Consider the following 20,808-nt stretch of genomic DNA (forward strand, 5'->3'; position numbering starts at 1 on the left):
GAAGAGTTCACCTAACTAGGGCTGCAGGTGGTTTCTGCTATCACAGAGCACTATTTTCTCTAACTTTATTGACCAGACTGCTCAATCAAATTTTATAATTAGCTCTAATTAGAACTCCTATAGCTGCTAATTCTTCTGGTTTTTTCTTTTTCTTTTTTTAAACCTGCAGCTGAATCTGTATCTAGAAAAATCAAAGGCTTCTTTGACTTTAAAAGAATTAAAAAGAGAAATTTCCAACTTGATTGTTGCTATTAAAACTCTACTAAAAATGCAAAGCAGGACAATAACCCCAGGGATCAGGAGGGAAATTTATATTTGCGTGGCATGAACTGAGCCTAGACAGCTTCTTGTGGCAAGGATGATGGTTCACCTTGAAATAAAACTATTTCACTCTGGGGCCTTTCAGAATAAACTTTGTTTTTCTACTTCAGAATATCTCTTTTATGATCATTCCAGATACAAGTGATGATATCTTTTCTTGGGCTTCATATAATCAGTGGGTAGAGTCATTTATATGAGCTGATCACTGCGTGAAATCTTGTGCTACTAAAAACTATATGCTCTTAAATATTTATAATGAGAAAAGTAATATTCAGCATCTTACATGCATTATTAACAGCCTCTAAATACATCTTCTAAATCAATTACAGTGTGTATTGTACCCCTGCCATTGAAATTTACCTTCCTCTTTTAGTTATTACATTTGTGGCCAGGAGTGATGGGTCCCCAAGGAGTATTGTGACCCAGATTCAGTTTCCATATGTTCAGTGCTTCCCAGGGTTTTCATATCTGTTCACTTGCTGACTACTCATGTGCATCTCCATATTCATATAAAATTAAAATACCTCATTATTGAGATTTTGAGAGTATATTTTAAAAAAAGAGTACTTGACTGGACTTGGGATGATCCGAGGTCTAGTCCTGGCTTTGCTGTGGACATGCTGGGTGCCTTGGGCAAGACTCTTGCAGCTTCATTTTTCTACTCAGTGAAATGAGAAGTTTGGAATAGATGGTCTGCTTCCTGCAGAGCAAGGGGAGCCTCGGGCCACGCCCCTCTCAGGCTGGAGGAAAGGCAGAGTTTGGCTGATGAGACCGGCTGCGGGAGCTGAGTGATCCAAACCTTAGAAAATATATCACAACCGAGAGTCGTTTTCCTTTTTGCAGTGAGGATGGTGGTCAGATTGCATCTTTGGAGGAGGAACTGGGTCATTCCACTGCCACTTACCCTGGAGCGAGAAATGCTATGGTTCTTGGAGGTAGATCTTCATTCTTATTGGTGTAGACTGCATGTCTGTATCCCCACACCCACCAATTTGCGCGAAGAAATCCTTGACCCCAGTGCGACGGTATTGAAAGGTGAGACTTTGGGAGGTGATTTGGTTATGGGGATGGGGGCCTCACCAATGGGATTTGTGAAGACACAGTGCGACGATAGCCATCTGTGAACCAGGAAGGAGGTCCTCACCGGACACTGATTCTGTCCATTCATTGATCTTAGATTTCCTAGCCCTCAGAACTAGGAGAAATTCATCTCTGTTTTTTGTCAGCCACCTGTCTATGGTATTCTCTTAGAGCAACCTGAATAGACTAAGATGTTTGTCTACTTGAGGTCTAAACTCACAGGTGTGCAGATGCCTACAAAGTGTGTTGGGAAAAGGTGGAGTTGCTCTGAGGAGAAGTTAGGCAGGAGTTGGGTGGCGCTTCTGAGTTTGGGTTTGTCTCATTGGGCCCTAGAGTTCCCATTTCCAGATGCTGCTTAATTATTTTACCCATTTGCTTAGATCCTTGGGTCTTCAACACGTCTTCTTGACCTGACTTGGGTCTGGGTTCTGCGATGGGAAATTAAGCAGAACAGAAACAAACTGAGGTGTCAGGAAGGCAGAAGCCAGTGGATATAGAGGAAGAAGCATGGAAACTAGCCCAGGAGGCCAGGTAGAAGGTTTGGAGGATCCTGTTTTAGGTTTATGGGAGGCAGTCCTCTGGGAGGCTCATAGACATCCCGAGAGAGAGTGTGCCTCACTCATAATGTCTAGAGAGGTAAGATCATCTCATGTGCAGTGCTGAAGATCTGAGCTTTTATTTAGAAAATGAGAGGCAGGTGAAATCTTTTGATCCAGGTGGCAATATATTATATTTATATTTAATAAATGGAATTCTGGAGACACTGTGCAAATGGGGATGTATAGGGAAGAGAGAGGGTAAGTAGTCCACTGGTACCCTTAGCATGGTGTGTACAGCTTCATTAATGCCTGGAACTCAACATGGGGCTTCAGATGTGTGGAGTGATTGGTTTGTGTGTCTCAAGCTCTCATTTTGGACAGTAGGTTGTCCAAAGCCCCTATTCCCTCTAAAGCCCTCCACAGAACAGAGAACAGTTAACTCACAGCTTTAGGTTTTCATTTAACATATTGGTAACTATTGCTATTTGAAACCTATTAAAAGATAAGAAGAGAAAATGCAATTTGTGTGAGTGTGTGTGTGAGAGTATGTGTGTATGTCCGCATGCATGCATGGGTGCACATATGCCTGCCCCGTGTGTGCATGCATGCCCAAGCATGTGCACACTAACTGGAGTTTGCAACATGACTTCCCAGGTGCACGGGGAAGAAATCACCAGCCCAGGAGTCGGAATACCTGTCATCTTTCTCTTGCCCTTAGCCAATTAGCTGTTTAACTCTAGGTAGATCACAGCCTACCTAGCACTCCATTTCCTCCTGTGTCAGATGGAGGTGGGAAGGGAACTAGACTTCTAAGAACCTCATCAGACACAACACTTTTATTTTGTAAATAATCCCTTCTATCATATCTTAGAGCTGGTACACGCTTTAGAGATATTGTGAATTGTTTAAATTCTGTGGCATGCTAGATATTTTTTGTAGGAAAAAATAAATAAGGGGGAAAGAGGTAAGAATATATTAGATTTGACCTTGGCAGTTTTAAGAAATGTTTTCAAAATGGCATGAACAAGCAAAAAAAAAAAAAACCCTAAGCAAACAATAGATGGACCTTTTACCATGGAAACCGTGAGACAATATATGTTGTGCTGTGGAAATGAGTAAAACTGACAGTATGAACATGTAACACGCTGTGGGGAAATTTTTGCCTCGCAGGAGACTTTTGGTACCTGCGCATTAATAAGAATGAAGGTCGGAATTCAGAAACGTGATGATATTACATTCACTTAAATTAAAATAAGACAAATTTTGTAAGTGCTAGAGCAGGATTTTCCACCAGCTGCACTGCCGAGATTTGGGCCTGGAGAATTCCCTGTTGTGTGGGGCCGGCGTGTGTGTTGCAGCCTGTTTAGCAGGAAGCCGGGCCTCTGGCCTCTGCCCCCTCGAATGCTGTCAGCATGGCCTCCCTTCCCCCGTTGTGGAGATTAAAAATATTTCCAGACGTTGTCGAATGCTCCCCGGAGGACAATGCAAATTACCCCCCATTTGAGAACGACTGTGCGGGGGTACAGATGTCTGGGAGGAGGAAGCACAGGCTTTCCAGCCAGCCCGGCCCGGGTGTGAGTCTTGGCTCCGCTGTGTCCCAGCTCTTTGACCGCAGACAAGTTACCCGTCCTTCGTAAGCCTTCGTTTCTCCGTTAGTAAAGCGGACAGAATATAGACAGTCTCACAGGGTGCTTGTGGGTCAGACTGAGTAAGAGAACAAACACACAGGAGCCCAGCGTGGGAAAGCCGTCCTGATGATGCTCCCTACGAAGGAGCACGCCAGCCCTGCTCTGGCGCAGGAAAGGCCCATGTCTGGAACAGTCGTTTGCATTCACGTATGGATGCGGGAAGCAGCATCAGGACCCCAAAGGGCCTGCTGCACATTTCATCACAGAGTAAAGAGAGAGCAGAGATCCTATTTGTTGAGTACCTAGTAAGCGGCAGACACTAAGTTAACCCCTTTATAGTCATCGCCTCCTTTCATCTCTCAGTACCTTTTGGGTATTTGCTTCTGACCAGTTTTCCGATGAGATCACTGACGTTCACGGAGAGAAAGTATTCCATCAAGTGCCATATGGTAATGTCAGGTTTGCTTGCTTTTGAGCCCTATGATGTCACTTTCCCCCAAGGGGAGATCTGTGGCCAGGGACACCAGGATTGAAAGTGTTGTGTTCGAATTAGAGAAGAATGAGCATGGATTTGAAAAGGATTGACTTTGCTAGCAACAGATCTTGCTAGGAACGTAAATGAGTTCATTTTAAGACACTGAGTTACAGGGGCCATTACAAGTGTTCAGGGAGGCAATGCGACTCAGTTTGCAGGACATAGAGCACAATTCTAGCAGCTACTCACTGCGCAAGAAAAGGGATGGCATGCATTTAATTTATTCAAATATACAATTAAAAAATCCAGTCAACTGGATTCTCCTTTGTCAGCTTTCTTCTGCAAAAGCTGTGCCTAAGAGAAATCTTCCTCCCAGCCCTCCCTGGCCCCAATCTTTCATGCTGCTAGAGGGAAAAACCCTGATTCATGGGTCAGAGAATTGGGTTGTATTGCTTTTGAAATATTGGTGCATGGTAGGAATGGTTTCCAATTACGGCCACCTGAGTGCCCAGCCCCTGCAACTGTTCCATTTAAATAACTGCTGAGTCGCCAGGGCTGCTTTCCTGTTTCTATCTCCCTGAACAAGTAAATAATGGAAAAAGAGAGAAATCAGCATTTGTAATAACCATGCAGCCTGGTGTTGGGACCTCAGTCTTTGGTCATCTTTCCTGCACCTACCCTACCACACTTCCTCTAGCAACTCTGAAAAAAAAATCACCTTTTGTACATAAGACGTAGGATCCACACTCGTGCTGGCACAGTTAGGGATGTCTGTGGCAGCAGGCTGCAATGAGAAATAACACCCCCTTTGGGGTCAGACAGACTGACGGCCGAATTCCAACGCTATCCTCAGCCGGCGTTGTCGGTGGAAATATTGCTTCGTTTTCGGAGTTTGAATTGCCTGGGATTTGAAGTCAGGCCAACCTGGTCAGAAAAGTTAACCTCTGCGAGCATCTGGAAATCTGTAATGTGAACTTCAGGGTGAGAATCAGGATTACGTATGTGAAACGTCTGGCATAGTTCCTGATGTCTAGCAGGCTCTTGGTAGAGAGACAACTCTTATTGCACCATTAATACATGGAAGACGAGGGGCCACCTGCTAAACCTGATAAGCTCAGGGAGGCCTGCGGGGCGGCCTTGCAAACTGAGACACAAGTACCTGCATAGGATGGTCTGACCTAAAAACTTCCCGACGAAAGGCAGATCATAGGAGGTACTCAAAACGCAGGCCAGTATCTTCCCTGGTAAAGATCAGTCTTTACCTTATCTGAACCTATTTCTTTTTTGCATCTATAATAACATACCTGATAATATACCCCTGGAATATCCAAGTAATTTTCTTTTCTTCCCTCAAAGCGCAGTCGCTGCAGGAGCGCAGAGGCCACAAATACCGTCATTGTTACTGTTGTCCTGTTAATTGTTGACTGTTAACTATCCTACACCCACCCAGGGTAAAAGAACTCCCTGTCTCCATATGTTACTTTATATCCGATACTAGAGATTTCCCCGCTTTGCTTTTTTCTGCCTGCCTAATCTGTCACCACTGAATGTGACGTAACCCCCTTACGCCTCCTCTTCGACTGCAACGTATAAAGCAGGGTGCAAAACTGCCATTCTCTGGAGCATTTTCTCAACCCGCCTCAGACTTTACTTCCCAGCAATTGTCGGTTTGGCTCACGTAAACTCATAAAAATTCTTACAGGTTTGGACATTTCTTACATTGACAAATACCAATTTCCTTTTTAGACGCAGGCATAGATTATCGTGCGATTTATGTTATAAAATGCCCAGAGCTGGTAAAATGCAGGTTACATTGAGAGCAGATATATAGATTAGTTTTAAAAAGCAGGAGAATTCTGTGTGAACCAGAACGTGGCCCTCTGGATGGAGTCGGTGAGCTGCCTCATGACATGTGAGTGATGGGGCTCGTTGGTACCCATCATCCAACACTTCATTACTTTGGGGAAAGATGCGGTGGGGGGCGGGCTGTGAGAGAGAGGGTGGTTGGAGGAGGGGTGGGGAGAATGCGTGTGCACACAGGCTGGCTGTGTAGCCAAGATAAGCTGAGTGCCTTCCGATGACACCTGCTCTGAGCGACAGGCCCGGGGAGGCAGAGGTAGGCACGTTCAGCGGGCAATGGGACTGAACCCAAGGACCGCAGAAGCCCACTAGACAACTGGATTTTTAATGTTTGTTTATTTTTATTTTCATTTCTATTGTTTATGCTGATTTAAAAGGACTCATTCAGCCAGGCCCTGCTGCTGTTTGGGTCTCCCCTGCTAGCAACACCCTCGCCCGCAGCCTGGGCTCCCGCAGAGGTGAGCTCAGCACTCCTGAAAGAGATCCCTTGTGAGCGTCAGGGCAGAGAAGAGCTCTTCTCCAGGTGGAACGTCACCTTCTCCACCTGCCGCTCATTCCAGGGTCCCTGTTCTGACCTCTGCAGGGACTCAAAGTATTGAGTAAGTCCACGTCCCCCTTCTCGTGAGGCCTTTCAGAGCTTGACGACACCCGTCATTTCCCCTTGCTCTCTGCAGCCCCAGGTCTCCGTGATGGCTTGTTAGGGACTACGTGAGCGTGAAGCTGACACATAAGAGTTCCAAGAAGAGTTGGAGATGCTGCAGCATTGGGTGGGACTGAGGATCCCTGGAAACCGGGGGCCCTTGCGCCTCCTGCGTGCGCTGTGCTCACAGAAGGCTTTCCTGGGCGGCAGAGGGGGCCTGGGCCGTGGACCTGTGTAACCTCGTACCTGTTGTTTTATCTGATTGTGTGTCACTTCCTGTGAAATAGGGGTGGTAATGTTTCCTAAATGTGTGAAGTCAAAGGAAAAAGCGTGGGTGAAGTACTTGGTAAATCGTGAATGCTGACACACGTGGTAGCGTCCCTAAAGACAAAGGCTGAAAACATTTCGCGCTTCTTTTATAATCAGTCCCAGAGAAATGTCAAAGTATGGCTGGCCCAGGCAGTCTCCTCAAACTTGCCTTGGCTCTGACGTGTTTGTAAAAGGGGTCATTCTGGGTGCTTGTTGGCACCGGACGCAGAGCTGTGTAGACATGTGGATTTGTTGTTGTCCATCTCAAACATGGCGTGAAATCAGCCAAGCTGGAATTCAGGTCGGGCTTCTTTCCTAATGATGAAAACAATACCCGCAGATTTGCCATTTGAAACACTCACAACAAAGGCTTATTTCCTTCCTGTTACTGACATTGGCTCATTTTGTTAACTACTATTGCTAATCCAAGCATGGCAGCTTTGGTGTTGACCAGGAAGTGGGCTGTAGCCAAGTTTCGGGCAAGCCCAGGCTGCTAGCACTTGGTCAGCAGGGAGTCCTTGACTACTGAGGTTAGGACATTCTGCCCCATCTCAGGTCTTGTGCTGGGGGGCCTGGGAACAGAGGGCAAACTCCAGGAGTTGCTGTATCTATGAGTGAGAGCTTTAGACGTACACAGTGACAGTAAGCAGGTAGGTGCTAACAGACAGCTTACAAGACGCAGTGAGAAGACGACACCTTCCATAGCTAGCCCAGGCAGAGTTTTCTCCCTCTGTGATAACCTGCACATGGTTTTCTCTTCTCATGTGGCCTTGCCTTGTGGCACTTATGAGCTGACCACATTCTCCTGTCTCCCATCAGACTGAGCACCCTCGAAAGCCAGGACAGCCGATTAGTGTTCCTATTAACTAGCTTGGTTTCTGACATAGTGGATAGTCAATATATGTTTAGTATAACTGAGTGGTCCGTGGGTAAACGAGAGTTGAGGATGAGAAAATATTTCTTGAGAAAAGAGAATTTCAACAAGCTAAAAAGGACAGCGATAAATTCCAGCTGTGAACACTTTGAGTGAATACTGAGAGCTTGGTTTCCTTAGGAAAGGAATGACTTAGGAAGTCCTGGCTATGGGTTTGTTATAATTGTTGAATGCCTGTCATGGTATATTAGCTGTCATTCAGAACTCATTGATCATCATAAACATTTTAGAAAGTATGCATTATATTATGCCCATTTTGAAGATGAGTTTATTGAAACTAGAGAGAGTAAATGAATGGCTAAAGTTCACAAAGCAAATTTGTGGCTAAGCCAGGATTGGAACCCAGATCTCCCTGACTCTAGAGGCCACTGTATCACATGGGTCCTGACAAGGCATCTGAGCTGTATTCATTGGAGGGTCACTGCCAACCAAAAGTGCACGCACTTCTGAACCCTGTTGCCTGTGAACATTCACACCCCCACCGCCGTACCCCACTGCTGGGTGCCATTCTGAGGGTCTTCCCCTGAAAGTGACTTCTTCAGTCCCATCTCTATGAACATATTTTAGTCAGAGGCTGACTAGGCAGTGAGTGTGAGAAATCACTGACTCATGCTCTTTGTTTTGCCAAGGAAAGAGGGTCCAGAGCACCCTGCTGAGCCCCCTGAGAACCAGGACCGGGTGATAGGATCCAAGTCCTCTAACTTGTTTAATTCCAGTCATTTCTACATAGAAAAGGAGTCCAGAGAATGTGCAGTTTCCTTTCAAAGCTGCTGCAAAGAGAGTTTAACATATGGCAGGTATTTTTAATTGTAGAAATTAAGGGCACTATCCTCAGACGGGGAAACTCACTTTGGAAAAGTGATTTCTATGTTGACAAAATATCTAACTCCACCCATCTGCTACTACAGTTATTTACAAAACGCCCATGCCTGCCTTTCCCGAGAATCTCTCCTTCCCAGGCATTCAGGGTGTCAGCCTTGTTCCTACAGGTCCCTGGCCACACGTGCAGAACCACCGACTGAATGAATAATTTGTGAGCACCTCTCTGGGGGGGGTGGAAGCTCAAGGGCCACAGAGGCTGCACAGTTCAGCCAGGACCTCCTCTGCCCCCCAGGACCACGTTGCTGCATTAAGCACCTACCGTAGGCCAGATACACGATGGACATTGTCATATTTGCTATCTTATTTCACTGTCTGAGTGACCTTGTGAGATAGAGATTAGTTCCCATATTTGCAAATGAGGACAGTGGTATTCAGGGAAACAAAGAGATGTGCCCAAAGTGAAAAATTTAGCATCTGGTGCCTCTTAGCAGTTTGAAACAGGGTGAACAGAAGGTAAAAAACATTTAGATAGAACAGAAAGTATAAGAAAGTGTAGGCAGGGGGTAAATTCAACCGCAGTTGAAAATAGGGTATGAGGCCACTTCTTAATGCTGCTGCTTCCTACAGAGTTACCGAGACGGCTGCTTCTGTCGCAGTGCGGTCGTACTCCAGTCTGCAAGAGGGGAGCGGTCTTCTGGGTGGCAGAGGGGACGCTAGGGAGAGAGGGCAGGCTGTCCAACCGGGGGGGTGCCACCTCAATGGCTTTGACCTCACAAGGGTCTGCTGCCAGCCTTCGAGGGCTTTTTGGCTGCACCCACCGAGAGCTAACCCTTGCCGCCACTCATTGATACTAGAAGAGTAGTATGCAAAATAGAAGCCAGTTTTAACTGACAGTCAGACATGCTCTTTCCCTAGTGAGACGGTGCCTGTGTCCTCAGTCCAGGGCATGCCCTTCCCCAATATCAGGAGAATCTGGGAAATGTGATTGGCCACAAGGGAGGGCTTGTTGAGCTCGGAACCCAAACCTAAGAAGGGACATGTAGCCTGGGATTGAAAAGTTATGGCTCGCAGGCTAAACCTGACCTGCCACTTCTTTTTGTACATAAAGCTTCACTGGAGCACAGCCATGCTCGTTTATTTACATGTGTTCTCAGATGCTTTCATGTTCAAGCTGCAGGACTGAGTAGTTGCAAGGGAGACCATAAGACTCGTAAAGCCTAAGGAACAAAAGTTTCTTGTTCTTTGCAAGAAAATTGTGCCAGCTCCTGAGTCCATGTTAAACTCATACCCTGTTTCTTGTTTCCATGACCTGCCATTCCATTTCTCCAGATCCCCTCAAACTGTCTCTCTTCCTCTCATTCCCACTGTTTTACGTAAGAACCTCAGAGAATTGCAAATACCTAATCCCAGATCAAAGAACCTTGAGCCAGAAAAAGAGGGGGTAATTAGACCACCCCTCACAGCCAAGGCTGGGTTAGCTTTATAAACACCTAGAATTATAGACTCTGAAGCCACAGTTTGTTTTCATTCTCTGAACTTCTATTTTTAGTTTTCTTCACTTTTATCCCCACCTACTGCAGAGAGGCGACTTCTCATTGCGGGGAATGGCTGCTGGCTGCCATCGGGCCTTGACAGGTAGAGGGCTTTCTTTTCCCCAGGTCGAGGTTGAAAGGTCTTGGTGAACCTTGTGGCTGGTCCAGCTTTAGTCATGTGTCCATCCCTGGAATCAATCACTGTGGCCAAGGGTGGGAGGTGGTGAGGAACTTCATAGGTCCGGTTTGGTCTGAGAGCCGAAGGACGAACTGCTCAGATGCGGGGCCTCTGGCTGGTCAGCACCACTCCGCTGCATATCACAAACATCGCTCGCATCTGCTTCCCTCCCTCTCCAGCCCAACCTCCTTCCTCCCAACCCTCCGCATATCCCTTCAGACCAATTGCAGATAGCCTCCTAATCTCTCCCAGTTTCTAGGTCTCCTAGGTACTGCGGCTAGAGGAGCTCCCTAAATGCATTCTGATCATGTCCATAAATGTCAGCTGAAAATGCAAGATCGTTTCCATTCCCCCCCACCCCCATGGCCTAGTGACCAGTAGGAAAGCCTCACGACCAGCTCTTGATTATCTCCACAAATCGGTCTCTTATCACTTCCTCACACACACCCGTTGCTCCGGACACAGAGCGCCGGTCGCCATGTGGCCCTCAGCCCCTTCTGTGCGTGGCAGGCTGTTCCCGCGCCCACACTACTCCGCCACCCCATTCATCTAGCACGGCTCTGACTCCTGGCTTCCCCTTAAACCCCCGGATGCCCGGTGGAGTCGGCGTTCCTGTCCAGTCTCCCGCAGTCCTCCGTGTTCTCCATTGTCACAGTCATACCACACTGCACCCCAACGTCTGCTGTGCTTGTCTTCGTTCACCGAGGAAACGAGGGAAGCAAACCCACGCCTCGGTCACCGGTGTGCGCGGACGCTGCGCCAGGCCTGCCCCAGTGATTTGTGGAATGAAGCCGAGAAAGGCTCCACCTCCCCACAAAAAAGAGTCTTCTAGTGACCACACCAGGGCTGGCCCCTGCCCTGGACCCCAGGTTTATGGCAGTTTTTTCCCCTCAATTCCTCTTTCTGTGTTCAGCGTTCATTTAAAATGGCGTATTTTTTCTTTGCATGTGGCAATATCATTGTATAAATCTGGTCAAGAAGCAGCTGAGGGGACCTGTTTTTTTCCGTGCCTCTTAGTCCTTGGAGCCAAGTGCACCCCATCTCCACTCACAAGTACCGCCCATATTCCAGCCTTACTGGGGAAATAATTTATTATGGTGTTGCCTGAGAAAATAAAAAAGCCAAATAGTTAAATACACACACACCGCATACACAAGTATGTGTACATCCATGCCATTATATAATGTGTACACATAAGTTATATAATATACAGACATCAGTAGTCCTCAAAAATTACTCTTATCCAAATTGGGTCTCTCCAGGTGAATCTTTGGAGCAGGGGCCGAATAGATTCTAGAGCAGGGCGAGCCCATTACCGAACTGTGCACCTGCCTGCTTAAACCTGATACATTCAATGATTTGAAGAGAGTAAGATTTGAAATGGCAAGTTTGGTCTTTGAGTCTGGTATTTGGTGTGGAGCCTGAGAAAGAAGATGCCTGCTAAAAGGGGGCTCTCAGTGGCTAACTGGGCACAATTCTTTTTTTTTTTTTTTAAATAGAGCTTAGCAACACTTTTTATACAGGGGCCTCTCACACAAACAGCACTTCAGGGAGAAGCCTCAGCTGGACTGCTTTCCTCTGCCCTGAACCGCCCGCCTGCACTGCCTGCCACCGGAGTCAGCCCTCATAAAGGACTTCCTAGAATCCCGATTCAACCGCTAGGACTGAGACATTCCCCATCCAATGGGAGCTACCTAGCTATAGCCCCATCAGCCTCTTCCTCGACCAATCAGAGAAGCTCCATTGTGACTACCCAGGACAATTTGGGGGACCAATCAAACTACAAGCATTTGGAATCCTCATTTGGACGAGGACAGGCCAATCAGAGACCAGAGGCGGGGACTTCTGTCTATATAAGTCAACTCCCCTCTAACCCGGAGAGCACACTTTCTCTTCCCACCAGAAACTGAAGGCTGCTTTTCTGGGGTTAAGACGTCTTGCCAGAACAGAGCAGAGCAGCTTAGGGCAGGGCCAGGAAGACAGGTACAGAGAGGAGCAGAGCAGAGCAGAGCAGAGCAGAGCCGCGGAGCTGAGGGGCAGCCTGGTCCCAGGGCCACCGCACAGCCATGCTGTTTTCCCCGCTGTGCTGGTCTCCCCACTCGGCTGTTTTACACTGAATAAAGTTTCCTTCTTTGCCACGCCCCAGACTGGGGATTCCTGTTGGTGTTGAATAGGTACCATCATTGACAACAGCGATGAGCCTTTATTTCTGCATTTATGTAATACTCACCTCATAGGTTGGTGACTACATGTAAAAGAGAATGTATAGGGAAGTGTTAGTACAAAAAATAGAAATCTAAGACTTCAAACGTGTAATCTTTAGGGTGACCTCCATGGGAAAAAATATTTTTTTTAAATGCTCCCTGCCACAGTTGATATTTCCCCAGCAAGGTCTGGCGGGGAGCGTCCCAGGTAACGTGATCACTGCGTAGAACGACAGCCTTAGCAGTGCCTACCAACTGCCGTCAGAGGACTCCGCAGGTTAATAGAGAAACCAAACAGGAGCTAACAGATGTGTCGGCCTCTTCCTGGGTCCCATCACTGGGGAGGCGCAGCTGCCGCTCTGCCTTTTTCTCGGGTAGTTTGGCTTTGAAATGTGGCTGTGCTTTTGCGAAATCCCCCCATTGAAATTTTATTATCTTCACTTTTCCTAAGCGTGGCCATTTTCCCTGATGACTCCGTGCTGAGCCGCAGTAACGAAAATTTTCTATAGATGATTGTAGGCGCCGAGCCAACAGTAGGCGTGGGGGCCGCAGGTTTCGAGGGCGGGTGGGCACAGCTCAGACGAGAGAGCTGATAGGCCCTCGCCGTGGGGGCAGTGGAGACGGTGAAGACAGGGCACAACTAGTCATGTGGTCTTGGCAGCGATGCAGGGTGTTTGCTGAAGCCTTTTTTTCCACCCCCCAGTTTGGAAGAAAACCAATTTAAGCACCGTTTGGAAGAAGAGAACAGGAGAGGGGTGGCAAGGGGGAAGTTAGAACTTATAAGATGCTTCTAGGTCCCAGCATTCAACTCACTCTCCTTGATTGCATCAGTATGCGTAGATACATAACTCATGATCTTCAGCTTTATGGAGCACTTCGAAATTGATTATATACAGGGTGAAGTTGGGAGCTATTTGAAAGGTGTTCTGGGGAAATTTGGTGCAAATGAGAGGTTTTTCCAGTGGCTATTATTTCACATTCTGAGCTCCAACAAACACTAGGCAGTAGACCAGATAGACACATATGGCACTAAAAATGCATGCGTCAAGTTTAAGTTCTTTTGTACTTTCGAAGGCTTGTCAATTACAAATGAATAGATCCTATTTGTAGAACAAGAAGAGATTTAAAATGACAAAAACCAGAACATTTCTCAGAATGCCAGGAAGGACTGGCACCTTAAAATAGCCAATGACAACAAAATTTCAAGTGAGCTGTCTTGGTAGCTGTCAGATTTGGAGATACACAGCTCTCCCAGAGTCTGTGGCTCCTAGACAGAATGATTTTGGTAGGAAAGCAATCACGGTTTTATTCAGGAGCGCTTACTTGGCAAGAAAATTATGATTGAACTGATGTTATTGTGACATAACGTAGGAGTTTATAATTGCAATATGTTATGAAACAGTTGGACTGAATCCCAGGGGTGGCTATTTTAACGCTCCATGGAGAAACTGGAAAGAAAGGCCTTGGTGAAGCCACAGAACTCCCAGGTCTCACCCTTAGTCTCACAGGTCTAGAAGTCAACCATATCAATGTCCCAGAGCTGATTATTTAATATGTGGGAAGGCTGATTCACACCGAGTTAACTCCCAGGTGTATAAACCAAGAACAGTGTTGTTTACTTACCCGGCGAAATAGAACTGCCTGACAGGCCAGGCTTCATTTTGGCTTAATCAGGACGTGACCTGTAGGCAAATTACACAGGAAGTCAAGATCGTGAGTAAGCCTGGACTTAGGGAACGGTAGACAGTTTCGTACGCTGCAGGTGACCTCACGCCCCACCTTCACTGACCATAGTGCTGACTGCGATGGGACTGAACGCTTGAAGCATCCAGCGGGCCGCCTCCGGCCCCTGGGGTGTTGGACGGCCACTCCGAGGTCTCCCTCAGCAAGGAGCTCCTTCTTCCAGGGCCCTGCCTTGTTGACCTTCCTTCTGGTCCAAGCCCTGCATCTTTCTTAATTGTGATAATGCTTCCAATTACATTAAAACTGGGGACAGGCCAATCATTTGGCTTCTCTTCAAAATGGTATCTTCTTTCAATATTTGCTCAGTGCTTCTTTGGAGGAGAAGCTGAACTCTGCCGGGGGCAAGGCTTGAAAGCAGGACCGCTCTGCTCAGCCTCTCTGGTTCCAGACCGGTCTTCTCTGGCCCCACCTCGCATTTCCCTATGGGCAACACCATGCTCTGCAAAAGGGCATCCGCCTTCCTCTGACGGCAGCTTAAAGCCCATCTGGTTGACCCTTCCGTAACATGATTTTCTGTCTAACCACATATTCCTCCATGAAACAGATTCCTGTAGATTAATTTAATCTTCTTCTAATACACACACTTTTTTTTTTCTTTTAAATCCTGGGATGTTTCTGAACACTTTTGAGTCAGTGCTATATGCAGCTGCCTGCTGGCTTGCTCCTCAGTCCAGCTGAATTCAGAGAGCAGTCTTTGCCTGACTTGGGAACCTTATGCCCTGTTTATGATTTAGAGTAACCAGCCTCTGCCTGTCTGTAAAGCCTGCTCCTTCATTTTGTTTTCATTTTGTTTTTAAAAATCCTTCCACGACTCGCTTATCCACCCATGCAGCAAATGGTCACCGAGCACCTTCCAGGTTGCGCCCTACGCAAGTTAGGTACCTGAAGAAGAAGAACACCTAGTCTGTTCTCCACATGTCTGGGGGAGGCAGGCAGAGAAACAGACCGTCGTCACTCCGTGGTGAGTGCCTCAGTGGGGAAAACTTAACTTGGGAATATGGGGAATGGGAACTAACCCGAGCAGCAGATGGGGCTTCAGAGAGCCTTCCTGGGAGGGGCTGCCTGAGAAGTGGCCTGCCACCAAGGTCGGGGAGGGCCGGCTAGACAGAAGGTAAACGCGATGTCATCCACTGAGAGTCGGAGCTGTGGTTTCATTTTAAAGGCAGTATGCGCTTTCTTTCTTTGCAGTGTTTCCCCTGGGGGTTTGTCTGACTCTTGCCCAGGCACCTCCCACAGGAGAGAGTGAGAACAAGGCTGGCTGATAGGAGTCCTGGGTCTAGTGATAACTGCTAGTGGATGTCCACTACGTTATTGTTTTTTAAACACCATTTGTTACTGTTAAAATCATTTGATTCTCTAAATAAGCCTTATGGCACGATGCTCGACTGGGGTGATTTTGCTCACAGGCTGCATTTGGCAATGTCTGGAGACTTTTTGGGTTGTCATACTGGTGCTGGGAGGTTGTTACTGGCTTCTACTGGGTAGAGGAGGCTGCTAACCATCTTGCAGTGCGCAGGACGTCCCCCACAGCAAAGAATTATCTGACCCAATGCACTCCCAGTGCCGAGGTTGAGAAGCCCCCTCTTGAGATGACCTCCCTATTTAAAAAGGGAGCCTGACTTCCCGGGTCTAGCTCTGTCTAAACGAATTAATCATGAGCTCTAACTCTCCTGTTTATAAGGCAATTATTTATTTTTAGATTAAGTGGCCTATAAAACCTCCCAAATCTAAGAAGCTGTGAGTCCATGGATTTGACTGTGGATTTCAACAGACAAACGAGTAAACAGAATCTTCCTGCAGCAGCGGCTGCTGCTGTGATATGCTGATCTTCAGTGCAGTGTTTTATTTGGATAAAAAAGGATTCACTCAGCTAGGCACTTGGGGGTGCCTTAAATGCATGTGGCTGAGATGACTTTTGCGAAGGTCCTGCTCTCTGCCTCCAGCCTCTTCTCTCTTCTCCGCAGCAGTTGAAACGGTGAGTCCTAGGTACCCTTAGGACCATCTGGAAATTTAATGAGAAGAATAGAATAATTCACAAGGTGACAATGTGGTTTCCAGAACTTGTGGAGATCATTAACTATTACCTGTGCCCCTCAGCCCCGCCTCTGCCCATGCAAGCTCGCCAAACTCTCTATCACCAGGCTGCCGCTACAGCCTGTCCGCAGGAGACGGGCTGTGCTGTGGAGTTTGAGTGCGTGGAGAGCAGCCCCTCTGAAGGGGAAGCCAGTTGCTAAAATACAGTGAATTTCGCCCTGGCTAGTGTGACTCAGTTGGTTGGAGCATCGTCCAGTGGGCCAAAAGGTTGCGGGTGGATTCCCAGTCAGGGCACACGCCTGGGTTGTGGGTCAGTCCCCAGCTGGAGCATGTGCAACGGCGGTAAATGTCTCTCTCTCTCTCGCTCTCTTTCTCTCTTTCTCTCTGTCTCTCTCCCTTCCTCTCTTTCCAAAAAATAATGAAAAAAAATGTCCTTGAGTGAGGATAACAAAATTAAAATACAGTGAAAACAATTACCTCAACTCATCGACCTCTTATTATATGCATTCTATACGACTACCCTGAAAGATGAACATAATTTTTCTTACTTAATGGATGAAGAAACTGAGGCTTGGAGAGGTTAAGTACTTGCTTTGATTTTTTTTAAGGGAATAATGAAAACTTGACAAAAGACGTGAGGCTTAAGGTGGAAACTATGACGTATATGCTTCCAATGAGATGGGGGAAGGTGCTTGCTGAGTGGTCCTTATAAGGCGCTCGGCACTTTAGTGTGCCTGGACTGCTTGGGCAGTGTAGGGTGGCACAAAAACATAGTCTTTATAAGCCTGACTTTTCGCACTCACAAAATTGAGTAGTCTTGCCTTAGAGTTTGAATGTTGAATTGTATATTAAATTCAAGCTATAGTGCCTAGAACATAGTAGGTGCTCACTAAACAACGGTAGCTGTCATTATTGCTATGTGTTCATTGGTGCAGGTGGATCTCTGCTATGTTGAGAGCTGGAAAGAGGCAGGTAAATTGGAAAGAAGTAGAATTATGTTCCATGAGTTTGTTTGGCCCCAGCATTTTTTTTGTGGGCCAGCGTGGTTTCTTTGGCCCCCTTGCCTGTCTTTTCAGTTCTGTGGATTCATACGGCCTGATCGTGAAAGCTGTTTGGCAAATTCTTGTGCAATTGAATTAGTAAATTATTCTTTTTTTCTTTTACCGCAACACCTGCCAATCCATCCAACTCCTTGTCCCCATTCTAAGTTTACTCTTGAAGGAAATGTTTCATATTTAGATTTGATAAAAAAAAATCTAATTCTTTCTCTCCATTAGGTACTCTGCTGGACGCTGTCATTTATCTTGGGGCTCCCCATGGAGATACTTCCCAGTAGGATTACAACATTGAGGGCTCTTATCGATCCCCAAGAATTTAACACATCTTCTGAGAAAGACTGTAACATCAGCTTCTCTCTCCTGTTGCTGCCACAGCAGTAGACAGAGCCAGTGGGGAGGGTTAGGGATGAGGATGGGTACGCTCCCCAGTCTGCGGAAAGGCAGTGCCTCGTGGTCCACACATGGGGTTAAGGAAAGTTACCACCCCTGCAGCCTGTGCTCTTCAGTCACCGAGGCAGGGTCTTACTTGTTACAGATACTCAATGAGTCCAGGTAGATGGGATTCATGTACATCTGTGCATATTTTCCAACAAGTGGTGTTTTTATTTTTCCCAAGAGAAACTGTGCAGGGTAGAAGCGTGCCCTGTAATTCACGTTTACCCAGAACCTCCAAATGTGACCTTGTTTGGAAATAGGATCCTTGAAGACGTAATTTCTGATGAGGTCATATGTAAGTGGTATGGACCCTAAATTCAATTTGAATGATGTCTTTATAAGATAAAGAGACAGGGGCATGGGAAGGCAGAGCAGAGATGAGTTTACAAGCCAAGGATTGCCAAGGGTTTCTGGAAGCCCTGGAAGGTGGGAGGGAACCTTCGCACAGTGTCTCCTTCAGTGCCTGCAAGGAACCAGCCTTGCCGACACCTCAGTTTCATACTTCCAACCTCCAGAGCTGTGAAACAGTACATTTCTGTTGGTGTGGCCACTCACTTTGCGATCATCTGTTTCAGCGGCCCTGGTAAACTAACACAGAAGTCTTGTTTAAAAAACCTCAGTAAACCTTTACTGGGATGCTTTGAAACCAGAAACAGTTGAACTTAGATGGACCCAGTGATCAGACAAAATTCACCATCCTCTTCTAGCCAACACCACTTTTCTTTAACCTGCCAAGGGACCTGCCCAGGGACCTGCCCTACAAAACAGTGCCACAGACACCTTGGAGGAGAGATTAACCCCTGGACGGAAACTGCTAGTTACTAGACAGCTACTATAACGTGCCTTTCCAGCTAAAGTTTCTCCTCAGGTCTCCATTGGACTGTGGTTTTGTTTTGTTTTTTAATTGAACTTTGTCCTAAATTGAACTGAGCAAAAATAATGGGGTTTGAAAATTCAATTCATAGTGTGAAGAAGGCCAGTCAATCTTGCTGAATGTTGTCCAACTTATGACCAACATTTTAAAGGTGTGGACATGTTGTAAAAGCGGTCCTTAAGGTTTAAATCCTGTCTTGTCTAAAAGTGACCAAGAAGATTGCCCAATCAGCTGGTTCTCATCAAAACCACCATCCTAGTACTGGACTTTAAATCTTTGTCCCTTTTGACTCTATGGGAGACACACACACACACACACACACACACACACACACACAGAAACTAAGTCATTTAAAACTTAATACTTTAGACAAGCAGAAAATATATGACACGTTAGACTATGTGAAAGGATAGTCTGTTGGGAAATTAATAACCAGGAAGAATGTGATATAGTTTTGGGGTTGGCATTGAACAAAAGGGTGAAAAATCCATGGATTAGGTCACTGGAACCCATGAAATTGTCTTTAGATTTTCTGTGAGGTCAAGTGGACCTGGAACAGAGACAAGGGATAATGGGAGAGTTGAGGAAGTGACGGATGGGTCATCAGGAATGATTACGATTCCTGTCTGGGGACAGAGATGAGAAGGGCCAGCCCTCCAAACATCCCCGCATTTTCCCCACAGTGTAGCTGATCTTGACAGTCTTGCCACCGGCTCTTACATCGCCTAGGACTGTAAGTATGTGGCGCATACCCTAAAGAGTCTTCAAGCTCATTATTTCGTTTGACCCTCACACACACATAACTGTAGTTAAGTCCCATTTCTCCTGAGAGTCAGAGCCGTTAAAGAAATGTCTCTAAGTCACACAGCTAGTAAATAAATAGCTGAGATTCAATGAGTAATCTAATTTCAAATTCCAGCTTTTTTTTTTTTAAAGGTACTCTGCTGTATTCCTGGAAAATTCTGGAAGGCTACTTCCTTTGACTACTCTGAAAGGCTGATCAATCCAAATCCAGTCTCTGAGCTAATCATTAATGAGGACGGAGCACTAATAAATAAGCTAGCTGTAGAAATTATATTTTTACTAAAATCTATCAAATTTCTATCTTTTCTGCTTTGAGTGTCAACAAAAACACATTTTAATTCCCAAGGAAGTCTCCCTCTTTCTCCAAATAAAAATTGAGAAAAAAATTTTAGGGAATGCAATAGAACTTCTCATGACTTTCACATAGGAATGCGGGCTCCAACCATATATACTCTGAATTTCCTTGGTGCTAGGGGTGGTACATTTCTCCATGCAATTAAACTCAAGATGGAAGCAATTGTGTTAAAATCTTAAAATGTCAAACCAACTTCCAGTGAGCATTATTGAACTTCTCTGTACTAATTTAATTAGTTTAAATAAAATGTCATTAATTCAAGGCTTTGGAGGATGAGTTTTGGCTCATCGCTCTGAGATGATCAAGCCCTTCATTAATCTCTCAGGTTAGCTTCCTGTTTTGTTTCCTCCTCAGTGGCTGAAGTGGTAGGTTGTGAGGCATGGGAAGTACTGGAGACTATGTAACTCACTGGTCATTTGGCAGTAATCCAAACAATATTGACCGAGTAACTATGCTGGTTTCTGGTGATTCAAAAGGAACATGACAGACATGATCTCTTATCTCTCAAAAAAAGACACATCCTGAAAACCAACACCCTAAAAACAAACTATGAATAGTGGTTCAGTGCCATGAGGTCAAAATCCAAAGGCTGAACTTGCGAAAGTGATTTGGGGGAAGATGGGGAGTTATATTTGAGAGGGGACAGTTGAGCTGAAGAATGAGAGGAACTGACTGTGAAACATTAAAATGGAACATTATCTTTAAGGCACAAAGAACAGCATCAGCAAAGGCCCTGGGCCAGGAAGTGTTGGGCGTGTGGCAGGAACAAAATAGAGACTAGGGGGACTGAAGCTCCGCATGGGTGGGAGGCAGGTTTGACACAGGAGAGAGAAACAAGCCGATCCCAGTTCATTGGGGCATTGGTATTTCATGGATGGGAATTCAGAGAGCATTGAAAGAAAGTGCAGAGGAAGGAGCAGAGGTGGGGTATTGCTGAGGCTGAATCATACGATACCAGGATCTGAGGAGAAGGTCCATGGGCC

This window comes from Pteronotus mesoamericanus, unplaced genomic scaffold (genome assembly GCF_021234165.1).
Source record: "Pteronotus mesoamericanus isolate MK-2021 breed Mesoamerican mustached bat unplaced genomic scaffold, CSHL_Meso_final contig_101, whole genome shotgun sequence".
Taxonomy (NCBI): Eukaryota; Metazoa; Chordata; class Mammalia; order Chiroptera; family Mormoopidae; genus Pteronotus; species Pteronotus mesoamericanus.